The 24461-nt window shown below is 40.1% G+C and overlaps 1 long non-coding RNA gene across 1 annotated transcript in view; it reads right to left on the reverse strand.

The window, feature by feature from the left end:
• Positions 1-834: 834 nt before the first annotated feature.
• The window catches only part of LOC144291732 (uncharacterized), a 54975-nt gene continuing 31348 nt past the window's right edge, over positions 835-24461 (reverse strand). Inside the window, exon 2 of the long non-coding RNA XR_013359188.1 lies at positions 835-1032. This is a non-coding gene — a long non-coding RNA (uncharacterized LOC144291732). The remainder of the gene's footprint in view (positions 1033-24461) is intronic.

Here is a 24461-nt window from a genome sequence, read left to right on the forward strand (position 1 = left end):
GTGAAACTACCCAGTTATCACTTGGCAAATTCCCACTCTTTACATAGACTTGCAGATGTTGCTCAATATTCCAAGCGCCTTTGAAAATTTTTTCAGCAATGATTAGGCCCGTAATATATCAGCATCACTGCTCCTCTGCTTCTTCCCCCACCCCCACCTCCTTGGCCAAGACCAGCATCTTCCCTTCCTATCATAAGATCATTGCTTATGGAAGACTCTCTGCGTTAGATCTTCACATATATTGCCTCAAATCTCTACCACCACACAGCAGGCACTGATATCTTCAGGTGACAGGTGAGGGATTAGAGTATCAGTCTTACTTAACAGATAGTAAACACCAAGGGAAGGATTTGAACCCAGAACCATGTGACTCCCAGGATCATGCTCTTTTCAGTACTTTGATAGGCAGAATTCGAAGCCGGCCCCCAAGATCGCCACCATTCCCAATGTACCTGCCTTCCATAATCCCCTGCCCTTGAGTATGATGAGCGACCTGTGAATATGATGGACTATTACTTCAGTGATTACATTACATTATAAAACAAAGGAATTCGGCAGCTGTAAATAAGCTTTGATTCTGAGTGAGTCACACGAGGGATTATCTTGGGTGGACCTGATCCACCAGGTGAGCCTTCCTGGAAGTTGATCCTGAACCTAAAATGAGATTACTGCTCTAGCCAACACCTTGATTCAAGCTTGGTGAGACTCCGAGCAGAGGACCCAGCTTACCCATGCCCAAACTCCTGACACACAGAGACTGAGATAATAAATTTGTGTTGTTTTAAGCTGCTAAATCTGTATGTTACTTAGCAATAGAAAACTATTACAACTGTCTTACTTTCCTTCCCACATCTGGTCTGACCTCTTTATTTGGGTAAGTAGGGATACAGGTTTCTAAACAGATTGAGGGCCTGGGATTTGGCGCTGGTATGCTGTGGGGAATAAACATCTTCCTGCATGAAGGGCCACTTGGAAGCTTCCGATTCAACTGATACAGCCATGAACAGCAAGAACTAAATCCCCAGCAGGACTCTGTAAGCAAAGACAAAACAATGGAGTGTAAAGGTTCAACTGGAGTATTCTAGAGACATTCCACAAAGTAATAAGGAGCAGACCTTTGTTGGTGGCCTAATGGGCAAAAGGGAATTGATTAAAACATCAAACTAAGGGGATGCCTGGGTGGCTCAGTTGGTTAAGACTGACTCCTGATTTCAACTCAGGTGATGCTCTCAGGGTCATAGGATCGAGCTTCGTGTTGGGCTCCACGCTTAGCATGGAATCTGCTTATCCCTCTCCCTCTGCTCCTCCCCCGGCCTATACTCTCTCTCTCTCTCTCTCTCTTTGTTTCTCTGTCTCTCTCTCAAATAAATAAATAAATAAAATATTAAAAAAAAAACCATCAAGCTAAGAATTTCTCTTCCCAACCTTCCTTGCCTTCCTTTGTACCATTTTTTCTTAAAAGATTTATTTATTTATTTTAGACAGAGGGAAAAAGAGAGAAAGAGAGCACGCATGCGACTAGGGGGAGGGACAGAGGGAGAGAATCTTCAAGCAGACTCACTGCTAATCTTAAGAGTGGAGTCCTTTATGGGGCTTGATCTTACAACTTATGAGATCATGACCTGAGCAGAAACCAAGAGTCAGGCACTCAATCCACTGAGCTGCCAAGGTGCCTATCCTTCGTACCATTTTTAACGTCCCTAATCTGAGGTATCCAAGTATGAGCCAGAAGGAAGGACATCTAGTCCCTCCATCCCAGGATGAGCATGGACTCCTGTGAGGTCAAGTTGGCTTCAAACATAAATGCCAGCTTCCAATGTTGGGGACTTCTTCCAACTTTAGTTCCAAGCATTGGACATGGTGAGAAAGAGAATGAGAGAATTATGGTGGCAATTTCCCAAAAGAACCATAAAGGCTAATTCTTTACTTATGGAGGTTGATGTCATGGAGATACTGAATATAAACTCATGTGAAATACATTTTGATGTCAGTGAGAGTTTTAATCAAGATGGCTGTGACTAGTGATGTTCCAAACCATTCTGTTAGGGTGATGATTCCCCACATTTCTGGAGATTTCGGGAAAGCCAAAAATGTCTAATGATTCCAAAATATCTTGCACCCCACTGGCCAACACCTAAAAATCATTTGCTGAGCTCTAACTCTTTGGTTTATTAGTCTGTGTTTGTTAAAATATAGGCACTCCTGGAGGGGATTCCTCAGTTTAAACTTTCATCAATCGACACCCAGAAGCAAACTTCACACCCTCTCTTGTGAATCATGTGATCAAAAAAGGGATAAGAAATGAGAAAATGCTAGGGTGCTGAAGAGTAAACACAGGACAGCAAATGGATACACACTGGATATTCATGGTACTGGACTCTCAAGGTAAATATTCCCTTTATTAGAAGCATCTGGGGACCTGAGCAGTTTATGTCCTTACAAATATGTCTATTCTGCTGCAGAAGAAAGTCTTTCTTTTAGTCCCATTGAAATGTAGCGATCCTGTTTTAATAGGAATTTTCATTTGCCTTATCTCTCGGCGGTTCAAAACTTACATTACTAACTTCACCCACACAATAGGAGGCATAAACCCCAGTCCCAGTGATGTATAGGAGATGAAATTGGTGAGGAATATCATCAAATGAATGAAGAGAGCCTCAATAAGGCAGAACTCACAACTTAGCAACTAGGGGGGGGATTTACATGTGTTTGCACCAAGCCACAGACATGCAAGAAGTGACCAGAGGATGAGTAGGCACCTTGTTCAAAGCACAGACACAAGTGAGACTCCAGGCAGGTCAGGGGAGCCATTCCCCAGAACACAGCATGGGCCGGGGGCCTCGGCTTCACTGAGGCATGGGTACTGCCGGGGTGCCCTGACTGTGGTACTGGGCCCTCCCCAGGGCCAGCCACTCGTGGCTTACAAAGTAGGCTTAGAAAGCAAGTGGCCTCAGGAATCTGCCATCATAAGGAACACAGCTGTAATTGCCCACCCTTCTCCCTCCCTCTCAGGATCCATTCACTACTCCCCTTGACCCTGAAATCCCAAACAATCCAGGCCATCCTCTCTTGTGAACAGTATAAATTGATTTCTCCAAGGGAGAATAAAATATCAGACATACACTTGTTTACCCTGGGCTGGAGAGGAGGAAATAATGGGTGAGCTAGAGTAATTCTACCTAAAAACAGACCAGGAAAATCTCTGGCACCTCTTTCTGGAAAAGACACAGAATCACAAATTTAATCTCTGACAGGAATTATCCTGTGCTGGAATTTTACCAGATTCCACACAATGAGTATCAGCTCCGAAACGGGTAAAAACAGACCTTGCAGGATACCTAGGCATTAGGCACGCATTCCCTCCATCACAGGAATTGCACATGCCACGCACTGCGCTAGCTGCGACACACCTGAAGATAAATAGGAGCTGTCTATATAGGGAAGGGAATCAACCACCAGCAAATGCCACACTACCACACTGTGTGAATGAAGGTACTCCTACAGACACAAGTACAGTGTCTGGGTAACAAGGGATACAAAGTAGCAAATAGTCCCCCTTTTTCCCCAGGGCTCTGGGACCCCAATTTAAACCTCCAGGGTTGCATGTACTAGAATGCAAACCTTTCTCAGAGGCAGCTAAAGACCAGGCCTCACATGCCTCCTACTATGTGGCTTAGCTCCCAGTCCTCTCAGCAGCTAAATGAATATTTTTGATTGATTGGTTGATTGATGTTAAGTCCTTATCAGCGAGGTTGTTAACTCAGACTACTGAAATGTGCACATTTGAGTTAAATATACACAGACATCATATCTTCAAATACACACCGTAACATCAGCATTGAGTCATAACAGAGAGGAAGAAAAGATACATTTCAATGGAGCCTTGGCAGGAGCTAAGAAAGCAGTTCAGGGGGAGAGATAAGAGGGCTGTCATGTTCTCAATGGCAGCAACTTCAAAAGAGAAGGCTTTTACATTTATGGGGATTTGATTATCCAGAGAGATAAGATAAAGACTGGTAGGGGAAATCAAAGAGAAATAAAACTGGAAATAGCTTGAGAAATCAGGTTATTTGGGAAAAGGAGGAGATCATTTAGCCAGTTGTTTTGCTATCTCAAAACCAAGATTTCCAAGTTGGCGTAATCTGCCTCCTTCATAACAAAGATGAAGAATTTCAAAACCAAAGGTACTGAACTTCCCCTATTTGGAAAAAAATAATCTAAAGCATTGATCCAAGTTATGGAAGAATAATTTTACAAATACAGGATTTGTTTGGGGAGAAGCTTATGAAATGATGGAAGACGTATTATAGGCCAGACTTTATCATTTAAAACAGTAATATAAATTCTCTGATCCTTTAAGGTTAAATAAGTTGACACTGCATTTTCCTTTTGGGAATTCCAATCCTGATATCTGAACAATAACGAGCAAACCTAAAATTAAAGTCAAAACAAATAACAAGATGCTAGGCAGAGATTTTTCCTTCTTTTTCACTGACTGAGCAATAGTGCAGTCCTTCGGATTATGGACATCACAGCCACAGCCACACACACACACATTCAAATATCCACAAAGTAAACAGAGGAAGGGTCTTGGTCATTGGGTCTACAAACCGCTTTAGCCAAAGTGTTTATATGAAGAGAGAAAGAGATCAATAGTGAGAGAGAGCAGAGGACCTCATAACTGTAATAATGGTGATTATTTTGGGATTCCCTGGCTGGCATGAGACTCGGGTTATAGTTGTTTACAGGCAGACCCTACATCACAGGCTGATTGAAGCTGACAGCTGCCCCAGCTACTGAGGATAGTCCTACCTACTTGGAGAAACTGTCCTCCCTTGCCTAGTTGGGAAAATAAACCTTAGAATAACTGAGGCCATTCCTCATCTCATTTTCCCAGCACACATCTAGTTCATGGCTGACCTAATCTATAAATGTGAGTCACCCAGCCTCTAACTCAGGGAAAGAAAGTGGGGAAGCCAAAGGATTAGGCAGGTCCCATTCATCACCCAGAAAATAAACAGGGCCCCACTCCCGGAGTGGTGAGGAGATAGTGGCTGTGCTATAACGAAGCACCCCAGCAGTGGTTGTCGAGCAGGACCCAGCCAATAAAAGCTTGACCTTGAGGAGAAGAGAGAAGACAGACGACCAAGCCAGAGAGATGACTCTTGTTCTCTGTAAAATGAGAAGTGGCTATATAATTCTTTATATTTTTCTAGTTTTGCACTTTATAAGGCACATTACCAAATGGGTCATATTTGACCCTCACGGCCTTTTTAGTGGGAAAGAGACTGTCTCCAGAACCCAGACAACTTCAAAAGCTGGTATCCAACTCTGTCATTTTATCTTTGCACAACATTCGTGCATTCACCTTTGTTCCTGAACTAGTTCTGTCTGCAATAAGGCCAGTCTCTAGTAAAGTTGCAAACAGACTGGTTGCTTAACGCAACTCGTAGTGCTAAGGGGAAATTTTTTTAAGAAAAAGGAAAATACTACAGTAACAATCACCAAGCATTTAAAGTGTGACTTTATTTTTTTTATAGATTTCATTTATTTATTTGACACAGAGAGAGACAGCATGAGGAGGGAAAGCAGCAGAGGGAGAGGGAGCAACAGGTTCCCTGCTGAGCCCCACGTGGGGCTCTATCCCAGGACCCTGAGATCATGACCTAAGCCGAAGGCAGATGCTTAATCAACTAAGCCACCCAGGTGCCCCTGAAAGTGTGACTTTAAGGTGTTGAAACTGATAATATTTTTCAACTTCTATCGCCTACTAGCACACTGCTTTCACATACTCTGCCTATCCTAAGAATGCTTCACAGTTGCCAATATTTCTGGAGCCTTTTTATCGAACCAGATATCCAGCATTAGGTCAAGGGCCTTGCAAGAAAATCAAGTTTCCCTCTTTAGAGTCACATTTTGTTTTGAACTGAAGGCTTCATTACTAATTACTCAGACTGTTCTCTCAAGTTATTGACAAAAGCCTGTAGCAATGTGAGTTTGGCTGCTTCAAGAAATCTTATCCCTCTGAAAGGAAAGATTTGTCACCCCTGAGGAGAGTCAGAAGAACATGATGTTGACTCCATAGGCAATTCCAAAAGAGAAACTCCCTGACAGTCCCCATAACTAGAAGTGCCCCGAGCAGAAGATGATGCCTTATTCCTGTTTGTATCTATAGAGCCTTAGCACAGTGGCCATCTCCCAGATGTCTTCATGGACATGCAAGCAGTGCAGTCCCAAGGGGTCCCATGAGGGACCCTGAATCTGGTATAATGCTCTGCTACACTATCTTGAAATTCTTAACAGTTTAACCAAGGAGTCTGCATTTTCATTTTGAAGTAGGCCCCACCCAAAAGAGAACCATAATTATCATCCTGTAACTCCTTGTTAAACTGCATTGAACCATTGCAGGTCTGGAATCTGCTTATAGGATGAAAAACAAGACAGAGAAGAAAGAGAAAAAAAATTGTGCTGGAATGCTATTCCCAGTATTTACTGATTTTCTGGTTGAGGTTAAGTGAAGTAAAACTCCAAAAGTATATACATATACTGTATTGTCTACCTTGTAATGTTTTGAGGATTCTAATAATGTCTATAAAGCAAATGGTACAAACTAGTCACTCTAAGTTGGGTATTTTTATTATCACTAATTTTATGGACCTGGATAGGGCTGGGAATATTAAGTATATATACAAAGAAGAAATAGAAACAGAGAAACGCCTTATAATACTCCATAATAAACAATAAAGGAAGTAAGTTAGCCACAATTTTTATAGCCTCCAAACTCAGTATTCTGAAACACAGCACTTCAATAAAAATATAAAGTCTGTGTACTTACTTATAACACCATTGTAGTGTTCAAAGTGGATCAGACACCTAAATGTGCTTTAAACCTGAAAAGCACTGAATATAAATATGTCACAGTATCTTAGTTAAATCATATTTTAATTACATTTGTATCATCTTCTCTAATTAATGTATACTTTAAAAGTCTGTATGTCAAAAAAAACCTTATGCTGTAATTATTATTTTTGTATACAGTTATAGTTTATGATCATGTCTCCAAAATGTTGACTATCCAACCCTATTCTACAGGGAAAAAGTCTTACAGTATCTGCAATAAAAGTAGTAGAAATCATTTTCTTAGGCTAGAATTTCTCTATAAGACTAACACCATTTTGTTGGGTGATTACTTTGAGAAGCCACTTGGGGTACAAGGTAAAAAGAACCCTCTGTCCATTATATGCCACCTTCCTGGCAAAAGGCCATGCTTGAGCAACAATTAGGAGCGATAGTTCTGCTAACTCTCCAGGTTGGTTTTGCTGGATGGTGTAGATATTGGTAAGCTGAGCATGCCAGGTACATTCTGATACAAGGCAGGTAATGTCTCAAACTCCCAGGGAAGGGAGGAAAGAGGCTGGGAAGAGGGCCTCATGGGAAGACAGAGGGGTCCAACAAGCAATTTTATCAAGTAGGATGTAATAACAATCTTCTTCCCCACCTTATAACTGAAACTTCAGTAAAATATTTATAGCTCACTAGTTTTCAATTTAAACTTTTGCGGGGAAGTGCAGCAAAGATGTGTGAGAAGCACAGCTGAGGCCGTGCATGAGACGTCCAGTGTGTCCAGGATGCTGATATCTGGAAACTAAGAATGGCTGGTGTATTTAATGCTGGTTTTTATAAAAAGATAATCAGATGTGGATATAAGAGCTCTCATATTTATAATAATGATAATGATTATTATGATGTCTTCAATTTCTCTTTTTCTATGGCATTTCTATATAAAAATCTTTCTCTTTGGGGCACCTGGGTGGCTCAATGGTTGAGTGTCTGCCTTCAGCTCAGATCGTGATCCCAGGGTCCTGGGACAGAGTTCCCGCATCAGGCTCCCCTGCAGCCTATGTCTCTGCCTCTATCTGTGTGTCTCTCACAAATAAATAAACAAAATCTTAAAAAAAAAAAAAAAAAAACTTTCTCTTTAACTGTCATAAAGGAAGACAGAGAAGTGAGAGAATCAAAAAAATAAATACGATCATTGACCACAGTATTGTCAGTTAGTCCCTAGCAATCAATGATGTCCATCCCCTTCTGTTCACCCTACGTCACAATCACTGGAAGACTAAAGTCTACATTTTCTAGACCCCCTTAGATCTAAGAATGTGGATAAAATAGAGGCTCTGAGGGGAAGATAAACTCATGTGAGCTTTAAAAGGCAAGCAGAGGTGGAAGTCTTCTTCAGAGGCCACTGGACTCCGAACTCCAGGATGCACGTTTTATCACCTGCTTGTGTCATAGGATTGGCAGCTTTGGCTGCACTAGAAGCAGGAGTTTCTGACTTCCCTATCACAGCTGTTACAGTGGCCCCAGACTGTTGTTTTTGCAGCCATTTGAATAATTTTATAAGCACCTAATTTCCTATATTAAATCTTGTCTTGCCTGAAGTACCTAGCTATCAGAGATTTCTGTTTCCCACACTGAATCCAGAATAGTATCATGACATATGCGATGAACCACAGTCATAAATCTCTAGATTTAAACAGGCAATAGTTTAGTTTGTAATCAGCATGATCTCTCTCCAAACTATTTTGTAAAATAAAGAGGATAGCAGGTTTCTTCTTGCTATCTTAATTTATTCAATTCTATTAATATTTAGAAAACACCCACTAGGCGATAGGACTACTTATTCAATTTATGAAAAACTTTACCACTACGGGGTATGGAATTGCACATTTGAAAACACTCAATCACCATCAATAAAACAGAGCAGCAGCCATTAAGAAAGTGAAATTGAATAGAACTTCTCAGAAAGCAAATTAATTGAGCTTTGTGCTGCGCCCTAAAGGTCAGCGTGTGGACAACTTAACCAGGGAATTTGGGTCAATTTCTTTACCCACCTCCAGCAGGGCATACTCAACATATGTTTAACATTCCCTTTTTCACATCATTTATCTGTTTTGAAATTCCCACTCTACCACCAGGCACCTATCTACATTTCTTTTTTTTTTTTTTTTTTTTTTTTGACTTTACTTATTTATTCATGAGAGACACAGAGAGAGAGAGAGAGAGGCAGAGACACAGGCAGAGAGAGAAGCAGTCTCCATGCAGGGAGCCTGATGTGGGACTCGATCCCGGGACCATGGGATCATGCCCTGAGTTGAAGGCAGACGCTCAATCGCTGAACCACCCAGACGTCCCACCTGTCTACATTTCTAACATCCGTAAGAGGCCAAAGGAAATCTTACCTCCTCCGGGGAGATTTCCCTCACCCACTTGATTTTTCCTTCCCTTTTTTTTTCTAATTCTCGTACCTATCCCATATCCCATTTTTTCTGATACAGCACATTTATTTCTATGACATTTTGCTGGATAGAGAAACACATTGTATGTCCCTGAAATCTATCCAGATGATAAACTGATAAACTCAAGAAGTTAAGGGCTGGATTTTCTTTCTTTTTCTTTTTCTTTTTTTTTTTTTTTTTTTTTTTTTTTTGGTTTGGGGTTTTTTGTTTGTTTGCTAGTTTGCTTTGTCATTGCTTGATCTTTAGCACCTAGCACAGTGCTTGGTATGTGGTAGGCTTCCAATAAATATTTGCTAAAAAAAAAAAATAATAAATTGTGTTATCAATAGATATTAGCCCACCAAAAATCTGTGCACCCCTGTCCATAATTCAGAGTTGTTCATGGGACACCTCTTGCATCCTGCAGTGGCCACAAGTCTATTTCTTACCAGTAGAATATAAGCAGAAGTGAACTATGTCCTTGCTGAGCTGGAGTAGTAGAAACAAATCCCTTCCCCTTCTGATAGTTTGAGACAAAAAAAGTCCAAGGCCCTAGGTTGTAAGGGAGCCACAGGACAAAAGAAGCCTAGGTCCTCAAAATACCGTTCAGGGGAAGATAAAAAAAAGACTGTTTTTCCATTTGGAAAACATACTGAAAACTTACTTAAGTGAGAAATTAAAATTTATTTTATTACCCCTACAAAGATCTATACATGACTATTTGTAGAAATTCTATTCATACAAGCTAAAAACTAGAAAAAACCCAAATGTTTATTAACTAGCAAATGGATAAATACACATGTCTAATGGGCTATTATTATTCAGCAATGCAAAGGAGTGTCATATGCAACAACATGATGAATCTCAAAAAGCATCACGTTAGGTAGAAGAAGGTAGACACAAAAAAGTATATATACCAAATGAATCTATGAGCACATTAATTAGTGTAATATTAGTTTTAATAATATTAATATAGCATTCTGGAAAAGGCAAAACCATAGGAACAGAAGTCAAAGCAGTGGCTTTCAGGCTCTGGGGGTGAAGAGGATTCACTTTAAAGGATCACAAGGGAAAAAAAGAAAAAAAATAAAGGGTCACAAGGAAAATTTTGGGGGTGATGGAAATGTTCTGTATCTTACTTGTAGTGGTGAGTACATAGCTATAAACATTTGTCAACCCTCACTGAACCACATGCTTAAAAGGGGTGAATTTCACTATATATGTTATTTCTCAATAAACCCAATTTTTTAAAAAATCTACTGTATTAAAGACACAATTTTGGAGTTTATTTGATATACAGTCAAATATGTTAGTGCCATCCTAGCTAATACACGGATGAAAGAAGAATGAAGTCAGACGCCATACCAGAGGCTACTTCTGCACGCCCCAGGAAGCCCTGCATGTTGCTGAGCTCATAATAAGTGCTCAGGAAAAACATGTTGAAGTAAATTTAATTTCCCTCCCACAATTTTTACATTCTGTGGTTTGCCTAAAATCATTTATATATTCATTCATCCATTGCCTCCTTCCACTGCACACCATAAAACAAAAGCTGCCAGGCCCCGAAATCTGCAAACACATTTTTCAAATACTTTCCATGCAAGCAATCAGGCATTGGCCTGTTTTATTCATAAGACGATTTTTCTTTCTAGCTGCTGGAGCCACTTAAACATTTAATATCCATAAAACTGCTTTAATTTTTTAAGAACACAAATGGGGATTCCATTGCACTGAATATGGAATTATTTGGTGTCATAGCAACAAGCCTCATTGTGCCATTCAGAATTCGCTCACTAAGGGTAGTTCTCAAACAAACAGTCTGACCTTTTTGGTCATCCTTCTTACTCACAGATTTAGAATTCTACGCTTCTAACACTCACCGCTCTACCACCTTGAAATTATCTTTTTCTACCTTGAGAGGAGTTAATACTCCTAGCATTTTATTAAATCTGTTCCCCGAAGTTAACCAAAACAAATGAAATTGCCCTGGGAAAAAAAAAGAATTGAAGAAGCAGATTCTCTATTTAGTATGATTTTCTAGAAAGTATTGCCCCCAAAATATGCAGATAAAATATTAAAGGAATTTAAAGAAGAGATGGTGAGGACTTTAGAATCAGTCAGATGTGCACTGGAATTGCAACTCGTATGCTTGCTAGTTCTAGGAGATGGGCACGCAATTTAAGCTCTCTGAGCCTCAGTGTCTTTATCCATAAAAATTAAGGGGGGGGGCACCTGGGTGATGTAGTCAGTTGAGCTTTGGACTCTTGATTTTGGCTCAGGCCCTGATCTCAGGGTCATGAGATTGCTGGAGCCCCACATCCGACCCCGCCCTTAGCACTAAGTCTGCTTCAGACTCTCCCTCCCTCTGCCCTTCCCCCCATGCTCACTCCCTGCATCTCTCTCTCTCTTGCTCTCTGAAATTAATAAATAGATCTTTAAAGAAAATGGTCTGGGAAACCAAGTGACAGCAAGGGGTTATTGATTAAGCTTTTACATTGACAAATAAGAAGAGGCAGAAAAATTTAAGGAAGTGAATTTTTTTGAGGGAAGAATACCGAAGTGCAAAAAACATTAGGCCACTCTCGCATCTCAGAGTTAGAATGGTCTAGAAGCAAAACCATTTCCGAATTTGAAGCAATTTGTTGTGATTTAAAGAGAAGTGAACGAAAGTAGAGGCATAAGCCCCATGTGGTCAGGAACACTATTCTTTTTACAGTGTTAACCCCAGCCTGGCATATGGTAGGTGATCAAAGTCACTGAATGTTGAATGAAAACCCAGATTCTGGGCTCAAGCTCTTCATAACAGTTGTTACTGCCCCGGTGGGACTTGGTTTTCTTGTATGTAAAGAGATTATCTGAAATGGTACTTCTGGCTCTGAAATACAATAGTTTATAGCTCCTAAAAGTGAACAGGGCCTTCAGGGGTCGTCTGGTTAATACTGCTCCTGCTGTCTCTGTTTCCACCCCTGACAGAAGGGCACTTAAACCTCCATGATGGATTGTTGCCCATCCTTTCAATGGAATAGATATAAATGACATTGGGTGATATTTCTGTGTCTCCTCTTACATACCATTAATAATTCCCTACGTTATAAAAAATGTGCAGTGCCTACTAACTAAAATGTCAAAATTGACATGCTGAGATTACAGTTACTCTAAGAACAGAGTCAAATACTTTGGAAAGAACATTTGTATTCTGAGGTCGGCTGCAGTCTTAGAGATGCTGCACAGTGCCTTGACATTATCAGAGGCATGTGGAAGTAAAATCTGTCTCTCAAGACATATTTTTACTCTGGTCAGACAATTAATGAGAGAGGCTATTAAAGCGAATCTAAGGTTGTTAGCATTTGAAAAGGAGCTCCCTGAAAAATGGGCTGAGAAAGAAGACATTAAAATAGACGAACCAAATTTGGTGATGGCGCACTTCCCCACTTTGGATGGATGATGGACGGATAATGTGAACAGATGATGTATGAATCAGTAATGTAGACAAATGGCAGGGAGAGAAAGCTGTCCTCTGTAGCACAGTGACATTCCCAGGGACTTGGCCTGACACGCCAGAGTACAATTGCTTTGTAGACAAGTTAAGTACTCAGTCATTCATAGGACCCGAGAAATGTAACCTGTAATTTTTAAAGAAGCGTTTAATACTAATTAAACAAAAGGTGCCCTCCTCACCTTTCCTGATGACAAAATCCTTTTCCTAAATCCTTATGACAAAAGTTTTAATGGAAAGTTAAGTTAAAATAACTAAGATTTGGCACTTGAATGATATTACAATAGCATGGTTTAAGAGGGTGGTGTGGGGGCCAGAGGACAGGGAATAGGACAGACAGAACAAGATAGGTACAGGCTAGGATGGACCCTGCTAGGTAACAAACTGCAGAACCACATGTGAAAACTTTTTTTTTTTTTTTTCTTACAAACACCTGTTTCAGGACTGAGGGCTCTTCCGGGGCATCTGGATCTCTATGCAGCAATTTTGTGATCCAGGATTTGCAGATCTGATGACTCTGTCATCTCAAATTAAGGATTTCTCAGTCCTCAGGGCAGAAAAAGAGGTTGTAGAGAACTAGCCATTGCTCAGCACCACACAGAACAACTTTGGAGAGACCAAGACACCCTGACCCCCAAGCCATTTAATTGAGAAGCTTGTCCCCTCCCTGGATTCAGCTCCATAAATACACAGGATCCTGTGGCCCTAACTCCTCCTGCAATGCTGACAATTAGATCAGCCTATATGAAGATTTTATATGTGGGCACTGGAACTGTAATTGAAGGGAGAAGATGCAGTCCATTCATGGAGCTTACCATGAGGATAAAGAGGGAAGGGGCAACTGATATTGGGGACCAGTATAAGAGGTATGAATTATTATACTGATTCTTAGAATAGTTGTGATCCTGGAAAAATCCAGACTTCTATTTATCTGGAGTGCAACCCCGTAGAGTGGAGCTGCTGCCCTGACATCTGCTCCTTCCCTTACAGCCGGGCCTTACATCTGATACTCTCAATCCTTATTTCAGGCTCCAGTGCCAATGTGGCCCTTATGGGAAGGATACCTGAAGACCGAAAATCCACAGTGCAGAGCTCAGCAGCTAGGCAAAGCCAACATTGGAGTTTACCTGGTAAACAGTTAGTGCAGAGCTAGCACATAATGCTATCAAAATGATAGCTCATGTGTAAAGTTCTCATTTTACATGAACTAACCCTTAATCCTCTTAATAATATAGGATGTGAAACCAGCAGCCAAACTCACTATCCTATTGTTCCAGAACATCCAGTCCCCTGGCAAGTGTCCTAACTCATCTCACACTGTGGTCTCACTTGTCCCCCTGCATAGACTCCCAGTGACTGCACAGCTTTTCCTGAGCCCCATCTCTGTGACTGGGGTGCCTTTCCCTTGCAGAAAAAGCTCCTTAATGTTGATCATTTGTTTAATTTTCATTTTTAAAAAACCCTATAGCCTCATTTCTGTGTTGGGGATCCCTAAGGCCACCCCCAGTTTCAGTGATTTACTAGAATTTCTCACAGTTCTCAGAATAAAGTCATACTTGTGATTCTGATTTACTACAGTGAAAGGATACAAAGCCAAACCAGCAAAGGGAAAGGTACATGGGGTGAAATCCAGAGGAAACCAGATACAAGCTTCCAAGAGTCTTCTACTTTTGGAGTCAGACAGGACAACTCAATTCTTCCAGCATGGAATTACAATACATGTTAAATACTGTCTACCAGGGAAATCATTAGAGCCTCAGTGTCAGGGGCTTTGACTAGGGGCTGGTCACACAGGTACCCTCTGTATCGTATGTATCAGAATCAAGTCTCTCAGAAGGAAAACAAATGTTCAGCATAAATAACATTGGTTGTACAAATGGTTGAGGCACAGTGAGCCACTCTGATCAGTTCTGGAAATGGTGGGACCCAACCCAGATGAAACTCAAGTTCTCAGATGCCAGCCAAGGGCCAACCCTGCAAGCAGACTTTTCTAAGGATGCCAACCAAACTTGCTATGCACTATCTTTTCTACACATTTTCTTATATGCAAGACACTATACTAAAGAATGAGTTACAGATATTTATTTTTTAAGTATTTACTATGTGCCAGCCTCAGTTCAAAAGGCTGGCTATGCAGAAAAAGTGGGAAAAGGCAGACAGAAGTTTCATATCTAGCGGGGGAAATAGACTTCAAGGAAGCTAATAAATACATAACTAAGAGTGTCTCATCAGCTAGATGAGAATGCTCTCAAGAAAACTAAAGCAGGATAAGGAAATGGGGATGACAGAAAAGGCACTCCATAGGAAGTAGTCAGGAAAGGCACATTGACAGAGTCCTGAGTGAATAAAAGGGGTAACTCACGTGACTCTTGGGGTAAGAGCTTCCCAGACAGGAGGAAGGGAGTTCTAAGAGTCCTTGAGATGGGGATGTGCTTGGCATGTGTGGAAGAGTGGCAGAGAGACCAGGATGGCTGGAGAGTGGCATGAACGAATGAAACTAAAGAGATAGAATAATATCCAAAGTCCTTACTTTGGTCAATAAGCCCCTCTATTATGTGTCTCTGTGTAAGTGTGACTGGATGCCAGTGGAATGTTGGGGGGGGGGGGCGCAACATGGTCCAGTTTATGTTTTGAAAAAACAGTTAGTCCATGGGGCACCTGGGTGGCCCAATTGGTTGGGTGTCTGAGTCTTGATCTCAGATCAGGTCTTCATCTCAAGGCTGTGAGTCAAGCCCCATGTTGGAGACACCTATAAAAAAATGAGTTAGTCCTGATTCCTCCCTACAGGGCCTCTGATCTACTAGGTGAAACAGTCATGCCATTAGTGACAGCAATATAGTAGTTTACATGCTAAACAGATGCATCAAAAGGAACAAAGTTGAAGGATTGATGCTATCTGATTTCAAGACTTATTATAAAGCATGAGAAATAAAAACAGTGTGGTATTGGCATAAAGATGTACAAATGGCTCAATGGAACAAAATAATCTGGAATTAGACCCACACTAATATGAACAACTGATATTTGACAACTATCATACTGAGTTTTGACAATGGCAATTTAGCAAATGGTGCTGAAACAACTGGATATTGATCTGCAAACAAAAATTTACACTGGTCCCCACCTCACATCATACACAAAAATTAACTTGAAATTTTCTGTAGACCTTAATGTAAAACTTAAAACCACAACATTTTTAAAAGAAAAGATTGAAGAAAGTATTTGTGGCCTTGGATTCGGCAAAGATTTCTTTGATTCATAACCAAAATCATGATCCATAAAAGAACAAATTGATAAATTTGACTTCATCTGAACTTCTCTCTTCAAAAGACCATTAAGACAATGGAAAGACAAGCTATGAGTAGGAGCAAATATTCGCAAAGTAAACAAAAATATTTATGATAAAGAAATAGTGTTTAGAATATATAAAGAACTCTCAAAAGTCATTAATAAGAAAGTAAACAATTTTTTTAAATTAGTCAAAAGCTTTGAATAGAGCTGTCACTAAAAAAGATATACAGATGGCAAATAAACACATGAATAGGTGTTTAACATTATAATCACAATGGGATACCACTACACACCTATCATAATGACTAAAATTTAAAGCAAATAATTATTCTCAGCTTTAGCAAGGATATGGAGGAAAAGGAAGTCTCTTTCACTACGAGGGGGGATATAGAATATCACTTTGGAAAACAGTTTGGCAGTTCCTCAAAAAGTTAAACATATACCTACCATATGATTCAACCATTCTACCTTTAGGAATTTACACAAAAGACATGAAAGTATATATTCATAAAAAAGACTTTCATATATTTTATATATTCATAAAAGCTTTACTTGGAAGAATCCCAACTGGAATCAGGCCAAATGTCAATCAGTAAGCAAATGGAAAACAAGTAATGGCATGCCCCATCCAATGGAATACTACTCCACAATAAAAAAGAATAAACTATTGATACAGGAAAGAACATGACTGATTGTCAAAATGCTGAATAAAATAAGCCAGAAAGAGAGAGAGAACACACTGTATAATTTCATTTGCATAAAACTCTAGAAAATACAAACTAATCTGTAGTGACAGAAAAGTAAACAAGTCATTGCTTGTGGGGAGGGGCCAGGAAGAGGTAGGTGGGAGATGTTATAAAAGGGAATGAGGAAAATTTTGGAAACAATAGACATGTTCATTATTTGATCCTGGTGATGGTTACATAGGTATATATGTATGGCAAATTAAGCAAATTTTATGTTTCAAATTTGTGCAACTTGTTGTATGGCAATTATATCTCAATAAAGTTGTTGAGAAGGAGAAGGTAAAGAAAGAGGGGATGGCTAGTGTACCTAGTACAAGAAGAGACAATACAGAGCCCTAAAAGGATATTGACCTGTTAGTTTCCTGATTCCTGACTCTGAACTCAGCATTATGCAACTACCATTGCCATTGTTCACCTGTATAGATGCCTTCATGTTACCAGCTTCTGAAACACATCCTCATTACCTGCTCCAAACTTTGGAAACTAATTTGAATGTTCAGATACCAATCTTTCTAAATGTAGCTCCACCAGCTGGCCACAGAGTCCCTTCCCAACTACTAGTAAGAAAGTGTAGTTTAATTATGCATGAGATTGCACATGAAAAAAATATTTAATAGCAATTGTCACTAGGGAAATGCAAATTTGAACAAGAGATACCACCACACATTATCAGAATGGCAAAAATCCCAAAAACTGGTGATACCAATTGCTGGCAAGGAGGCAGGGCAACAGGATCTCTCTTTCATTGCTGGTGGATATGCAAAATGGTACAGCCAATTTGGAAGATAGATTTTTTAGTTTCTAACAAAGCTAAACATAGTCTTACCATACGATCCAACATTTGTACCACTTGGTATTTACCCAACTGATTTGAAAACTTAGATCCACACAAAAAACAGCATACAAATGTTTATAGCAGCTTTATTCATAATTTTCCCAAACTGGAAGCAACCAAGATGTCCATGAGTAGGTGAATGGATAAACAAACTATGGTACATTCATACAAAAGAATGCTATTCAGCAATAAGAAAGAATGAGCTATGAAGCCACGCAAATACATGGACGAATCTTAAATACATACTGCTAAGTGAAAGCAGCCAGTTTGAAAGCCTACATATTGTATGATGCTATTTATAAGACATTCTACAAAAGGCAAAACTATCGAGATGATAAGCAGATCAGCAGTTGCCAGGGACTTAGGGTCAGTGAGGAGGATGCTGTTGAATAGTGAAGCACACGGCATTTTTTAGGATGGCCAGACTATTTTGTATGATATCGTAATTGGGAATACATGACAATGCATTTATCAAAACTCATAGAACTTTAAGGCACAGAGTGAACTTTAATATATGCAAGTTAAAAAATAATAATTTAGGGTACCAATGGATATATGGATAGGGTGAGATGTGGCCAAGAAAAAAAAAACCTAATTGTATTACAAATGGATGAAAAAATTACACTGAAGGAGGTGGACGAAAAGGTGCTGACCTAAGTAACTTTGGAAATGATGGAGTGTATAAGACTAAAGGTAAAAGGAACTACATGAAGCAATGTACTCTCGTTGATAAATGTATTCCCACAGAGGTACAAGATGAGCACCGAGTAATGGAAAGAATTGATAAATCATTAGATTGTACACCTGAAACTAATATATACTCTATGTTAATTATCCTGGAATTTTAAAAAATATATTTTTAAGATTAACAATTCTGAATGTACTATATTTTGTATGCTGGAATTGAACAATTAAGGAAATGAATGGAGGGTGGTATCTCACTGTTGGAGTGGGAGGTTACAGAAAAGCCAAGAGAGAAGGCTAGAGTGACCCATGTGGCAATAGATTAGCAGGAGACATGAGTGCAAATTCATATTCAGATTAATACACATAAAGATGGTTACATACAAAATATTTATAGATATGCGTATATAAACAGGTTAGTATACACTCATATGCCATTGCTCTGTCAGTGAGCTGACCTGGAAGCAACACAACCTGGTAGCAATGGGCACACCCAACATCCAGATCTTGGTTCCTAGGATGAGTGTCCAATAAAAGTATGTGGACTTCCTGGGTAAATAGCTGATTCTAGGTCTGGGCCAGAAAATATAGAAGATGAGCCTAGGAGCATCTTATAGTGCCAGAAAGTAAGTAAATACTAACAAAAGAAATCCACAATGATGAAAGTTTGTCAAAATAGCACAAAAGCCAGCAGAAAGAACAATAAAATAAAGTAGTATTCAGTTGTAGCCAAAAATAGGAAATAAATATCCAGATAGCCAAAGGAGATAAACACCGGATTAAATAAACTAATAAATGTAGAGAACAGACAAATCTCCCATGTAAACTAATTCCAAATAATTTATATACATAATTTGCTCAAAAGAAGATGGAATGTAAGCCCCACTCTTGAGGTATGGGAGTTTTTTCTTTAATAGTGGTGACTTCCTTTCAAAGAATACAGTACAGAAAGGAAGGTGAAAATAGAGTAACTCTACAGTGAAGCCTGGCAAACACTATTTGCTCCACGTGATCAAGGTCAACATTGACAGTAATAAGTCATGTTGATAACACGTACCCTTGATATGAGGTGATGAGAATGGCATCTTACCTCTGTGGTCTGTCTCCCAAAGACCCAAAATCCCAATCTAATAATGAGAAAAATATCAGAAAAATCCCTGTTGAGGGACATTCTACGAAATATCTGACTAGTACTCTCCAAAACTTTTAAGCTCCCCCAAACAAGGAAATTCTGAGAAAATGTCACAGCCAAGAAGAGCCTAAGGAGATAGGAGAGCTATCTCCTTATGAGAGCTTACGTAAATAAGGTGTTCTGGGTGGGATCCTGGAACAAACATTAGGTAAAAGTAGGGCAATTTGAAGAAATGCAGGCCTTATGATAAGGTATCAATATTCCTTCATTAATTATGACAAACATACTAAGTAAAGTGATAACAACAGAGGAAACTGAGCACAGGGCATATGCAAATTCTTTGCACTAGCTCCTCAATTTTTCTGGAATTCTCAAGCTACATAAAAAATGTACTCTAGCAAATCATGTGACCCTGGAGTCAGATAGGGTTGGATCAAATGTCACATCTATGAGACCTTAGGCAAAATACTTAACATCTGAGCACCTCAGCTTCCACAACGTTGTGGAATGTATGAATGCAAGCACGTTCTCTCTATAAGTGTCTCCATGTAGCTGATGCCCCCATATATGCCCGTTCCCTTCCTTTTCTGTGCAAGATAACAATTACAAAGAGCCTGTCAGGGAATTTGAAGGCCATATCCATCTGGCCCCCTTCCAGTTAGCTTCTGGCCTCTCTCCAGAACTCAGACAGGATGGGTGTCTCCTTTACATGAGGAAGCCTAACAATAGTGAAGCAAAGAACATCAGAAATGCATTTACTGGATTCTCCTGGGCTGGGTCCTACACTTTGGGTGAAAGATTCCTTACAAGTAGGTCCACGTTCCCCCGACCCCTCCAGAAAACAGTCAGGTGTTTCATATGAAAAGAGACTCTGCCCTTTCCTTGATGCATCTTTGAGGCATCAAACACCCTTGGTCCCCACTCTGGCCTCTGGAATTCCCGGCCATGCATGTCCCATCCAGCATGGTCCATGATGACCTAAAAGTCTGTATCTAAAAGCCCAGTATGTAATGAGTTTATTCTAACGTCTCAGATAACTCAAGACATAGCATGATGAAGGCCAAAGTTGGCCCATCTTTTCATCTTGTTTTTTTTTCTTTTTGTCCTTTTCTTCCCTTTATCACCCCTCCAATATTTAGCCACAGTTAGCATCCAAGGAGAACCCAATATGGAATTTTCACTTGAAAGCACTGTGACAAGGAGAGACAATGAAATAAAGTAGATGGAGTGAAGGTTTCTTTGATTTGTCTTACTATTTGTGTTTAACAAATTCTAATACAATGTCTACTACATACATTATAGATACTAATTCATTTTCATTAGGACCTTATAAATAATGTTAATTTATAACAATTTATAATTTATAATAATTTGTGTTAATTTAATGTAAAAAAAGTTAATTCAATGATCTTCACTATTATTATTTGTATTCTACAGGTGAGGAAACGGAAACACAGAAAGTTTCCATAACTTCCTCGGGGTCAAAGAGCTAAGCAGTGGCAGAGCAGAGCTAGTGGTTCAAACCCCAGCAATCTATCCCCCTGGTCCGGAGGCTGTGTGACAACAGAGGCACACACTTCACACAGTTTTTATTTTATTGGATTTTATTCACACAGAAGCCCTTTAGGGTTATTATTTACACACACACACACACACACACACACACGCACACATCCCTAATAGAAAGACTGAGTTCAATGTTTGCCTAGGAAGGAACAGGATAGACAGAGAGACAGAGCTGCAGGGATACTGGATGCCTCAAAGATGAATCAAGGAAAGGGCAGTCTCCTAAACATTGTCTTCCCACCCAGCCCTTGGCGATGTCACTTCCCCCACCCCCACCCCTCACCAAGCCACACTGCCCTGTAGCAGGAGGCCGCTTGTGTCTCCCTGTTCTTTTCAAGTACAGGAAACAGGACATAAACACCCTGTTGTCCCTGGACAAAATCCAGACCTTTTCTGCACTTTTCTGTTTCTTTGAGCCATAACAACACCTTCCAGGCTTCCTGCCAGCTCCCCACAAATTCCCTGTTTAAACAGGCTCCCTGCTTCTACCCACAGGGATGCCTTGGTTTCCACCTCTATGGAAATGACTGGCATTTCTAATCTAACAACCCAACTGGGAAGACCTGTGGTTAAGAAACTGATACCTCTCCTCTATCATTTAACATTGACAAGGATCACTTGACTTGCTTTTTAAAGGTGTTTCTAACTCAAATTTGGCATGTTCCATTTTTCTCAGACATTGGGGGAATTTTAGTAACAAGGAAGTTCCTGCAGATGTTGTTTTCCTTGGTTTGTGGGATTTTACATCCTTACATGCCCTCCTTACTCTGGGCCTCAGCTCCTTGATTTCCCCTCCCATTTCTCCATCGCACTGGGGATTCCTGCTCAAGTATGAGCACCCCTGAGGGGACAACGGTGTGGGTTAGGTTGGAAACAAATCGATTGTCTGACGCAAACAGCAGAATACCAGTGATTCCAGTGCTACTAACAGCCCTGTCTGGCTTTAAAGCAGTTAACTGACTGTTCATTGGGCAAAAGTTTTCTCATCAGGCAAATCAGCATAAGCCAGCCTCACTCTACTTCCTTCTCTCTGAGAATCACAATGCAGTTCTCAACTGGGCAATGCTGCCTCCATGCAGGGCATTTGGAATTGTTAAGCAGGCATTCTGGGGGTTATCACAACCACCAGGGAGCATTACTGACATTTTAGGGGAAAGAGATGTCAAATGGTCTGCATACCTGGGACAGTCCCACATAATGAGAATTTCCCCCACAAACACTGCTAATATCGCATTCCCTAAACATCCCTATTGGAGCACCTAAAGACAGAAAACTTCAAAATGCTTTATAAATTCAAATACGGTAACACTAAATTTTGTTCAATTTTCTATTTCTTTAAAAGCAGTCATGTAACTGGAAAACCTCTCTTTGTGTGTGCTTCTGTTTGTGTGTGAGTGCACTTAGACAAACTAGAAAAAGCACTCACTAAATTGTGCATCTGCAGAGCCAGGCACTAATTCCAATTCTACCACTGACCCACTGTGTGACCTTGAGAAGCACTTCCCCCTCTCTTGGGTCACTCAGAGTCTCCTGATCCCTGGATGAAATGCTTGTTCTGGTTAATTTCTAAGGTACTATGAAGTTCAACATTTCCATGACTCTAAGACCCATGAAAACCTCATTATTCTTTCTATACTTTAATAAGCAAATGTGAGCAGTGTGAGTAGATTAAATAAAGGAGTTCAAGATTGATGGGGCTTACCCTGTGTTTTTGCTATAAAGGTTAAGTCCAGTGGAATGATGGCAGTGATGGAGAGATGTCACCAGGAGGCGGGGAAGGCAGATGGCAAGGTGGCTATGTGCTGCCACTGGTGGTATTTTCAGATAGCTCAGAGGCAGAGCTAAGACCATGCTCGGGCATATCCCCTCAGCTGAGCGAAATATCTGGAGTCTGAGCAGGGATGTGACTGGTTGGGAAGAAAATTTGAATGCAGCCATTAATTTATTCTACAAATATTTATGAACCATACAGTGTAGCAAGTCCTGAACTAGAAGAGTAATAGAAAGAGGAGGCATAGCCCTTGCCATCAAGGTGCTCACAATTTCCAGGAAGGAAACATAAACAATTTTTAAAAACATGACAAATGGGGCACTCGGGTGGCTCAGTGGTTGAGCATCTGCCTTTGGCTCAGGTTGTGATCTCAGGGTCCTGGGATCAAGTCCCACCTTAGGCTCCCTGCAGGAAGCCTGCTTCGCCCTCTGTCTATGTCTCTGCCTCTCTCTGTGTGTCTCTCAAAAGCAAATAAATAAAATCCTTTAAAAATAAAGAAATAAAAATTTTAAAAACATGACAAATGCTGTCAAACACAAAGTTCCATAGAAGAGAGGAGGCCTTACCTTAAGGAAAAAGACTTTCTCAGGCCCTTGATGGACATGGGGGTCACTTGGCAGGGAGGTGGTGTGGGAGCTGGAGAGGAAGGTGGGAGCACACTTTGAGGCAAGTGTGGTAACACTAAGAGAGAGTGAGGCATGTTTTGGAGAGGACCATAAGGTAACAAGCAAAATGATGAAATGACAGTGAATCAAACACAGCAAAATTGGAAACTGGAAAGAGACGGGATTATTTTTAGATTGTCTAACTGCTGAATGAGACAGAACAGCCTATGTTCAGTCTTCTTTTGAAGTGAGATAATAAATATCTAAATTGTTGAGGCCACTTTAGTTGGGTTTTTCTATTGGAGATAAACACATCCTAATCAATAGATAGAGGTAATATCAGACCTAAAAGAAGAAATGGTTAAAAGGAATGTTCTCTGGGAGGTGACACTGGGTAGAGACAGAAGACATGGTGGTTTTGTTTTTTTTTTTATTTGGCCCTCTGCAGTGTTTTTAAATCATGGATATATATTTGATTTTTTATTAAGGGAGGGATGCCTGGGTGGCTCAATTAGTTTGGTGTCCAACTCTTGGTTTTGGCTCAGGTCATGATCTCCCCATTGTGAGATCGAGCCCCAGGTTGGGCTCCAAGCTCAGCGCAGAGTCAGCTTCAGATTCTCACTCCCTCTGCCCCTCCCTCTGCTCTTTCTCTTTCTCTCTCTCACAAATAAATAAAATCTTTTTTTAAAAAAAGCAAATCAGAGACAAATGCTTAAACCTTCTATTTGTTATGTTCAATACATTATTTTTTTAAATCCTGGGTTTTTAAAATTATTTCATTTTAAACTGTTTGCTGATGTTGCGTATTAAAATAAAAGCCAGAATTTTGTCCATAGGATTTCATCACATCTCACATGCTTGCAACTCCCAGCTGAAGGATATTACAGCTGTATGCTCACTCTCTCTCTTCATCTGGTGATAGCAAATGTAGAAAATGTTATTTTTACATAGAGATGGGAAAAAGCTACATGCACTGGGACAGTGATTGTCGATTCTTAACATATGTGAGGATCGACTGAGAACTTGCTAAGGCAAAAAATGCAGGATTTGGAGGCTC

The sequence above is a fragment of the Canis aureus genome, chromosome 20 (assembly GCF_053574225.1).
Source record: "Canis aureus isolate CA01 chromosome 20, VMU_Caureus_v.1.0, whole genome shotgun sequence".
Taxonomy (NCBI): domain Eukaryota; kingdom Metazoa; phylum Chordata; class Mammalia; order Carnivora; family Canidae; genus Canis; species Canis aureus.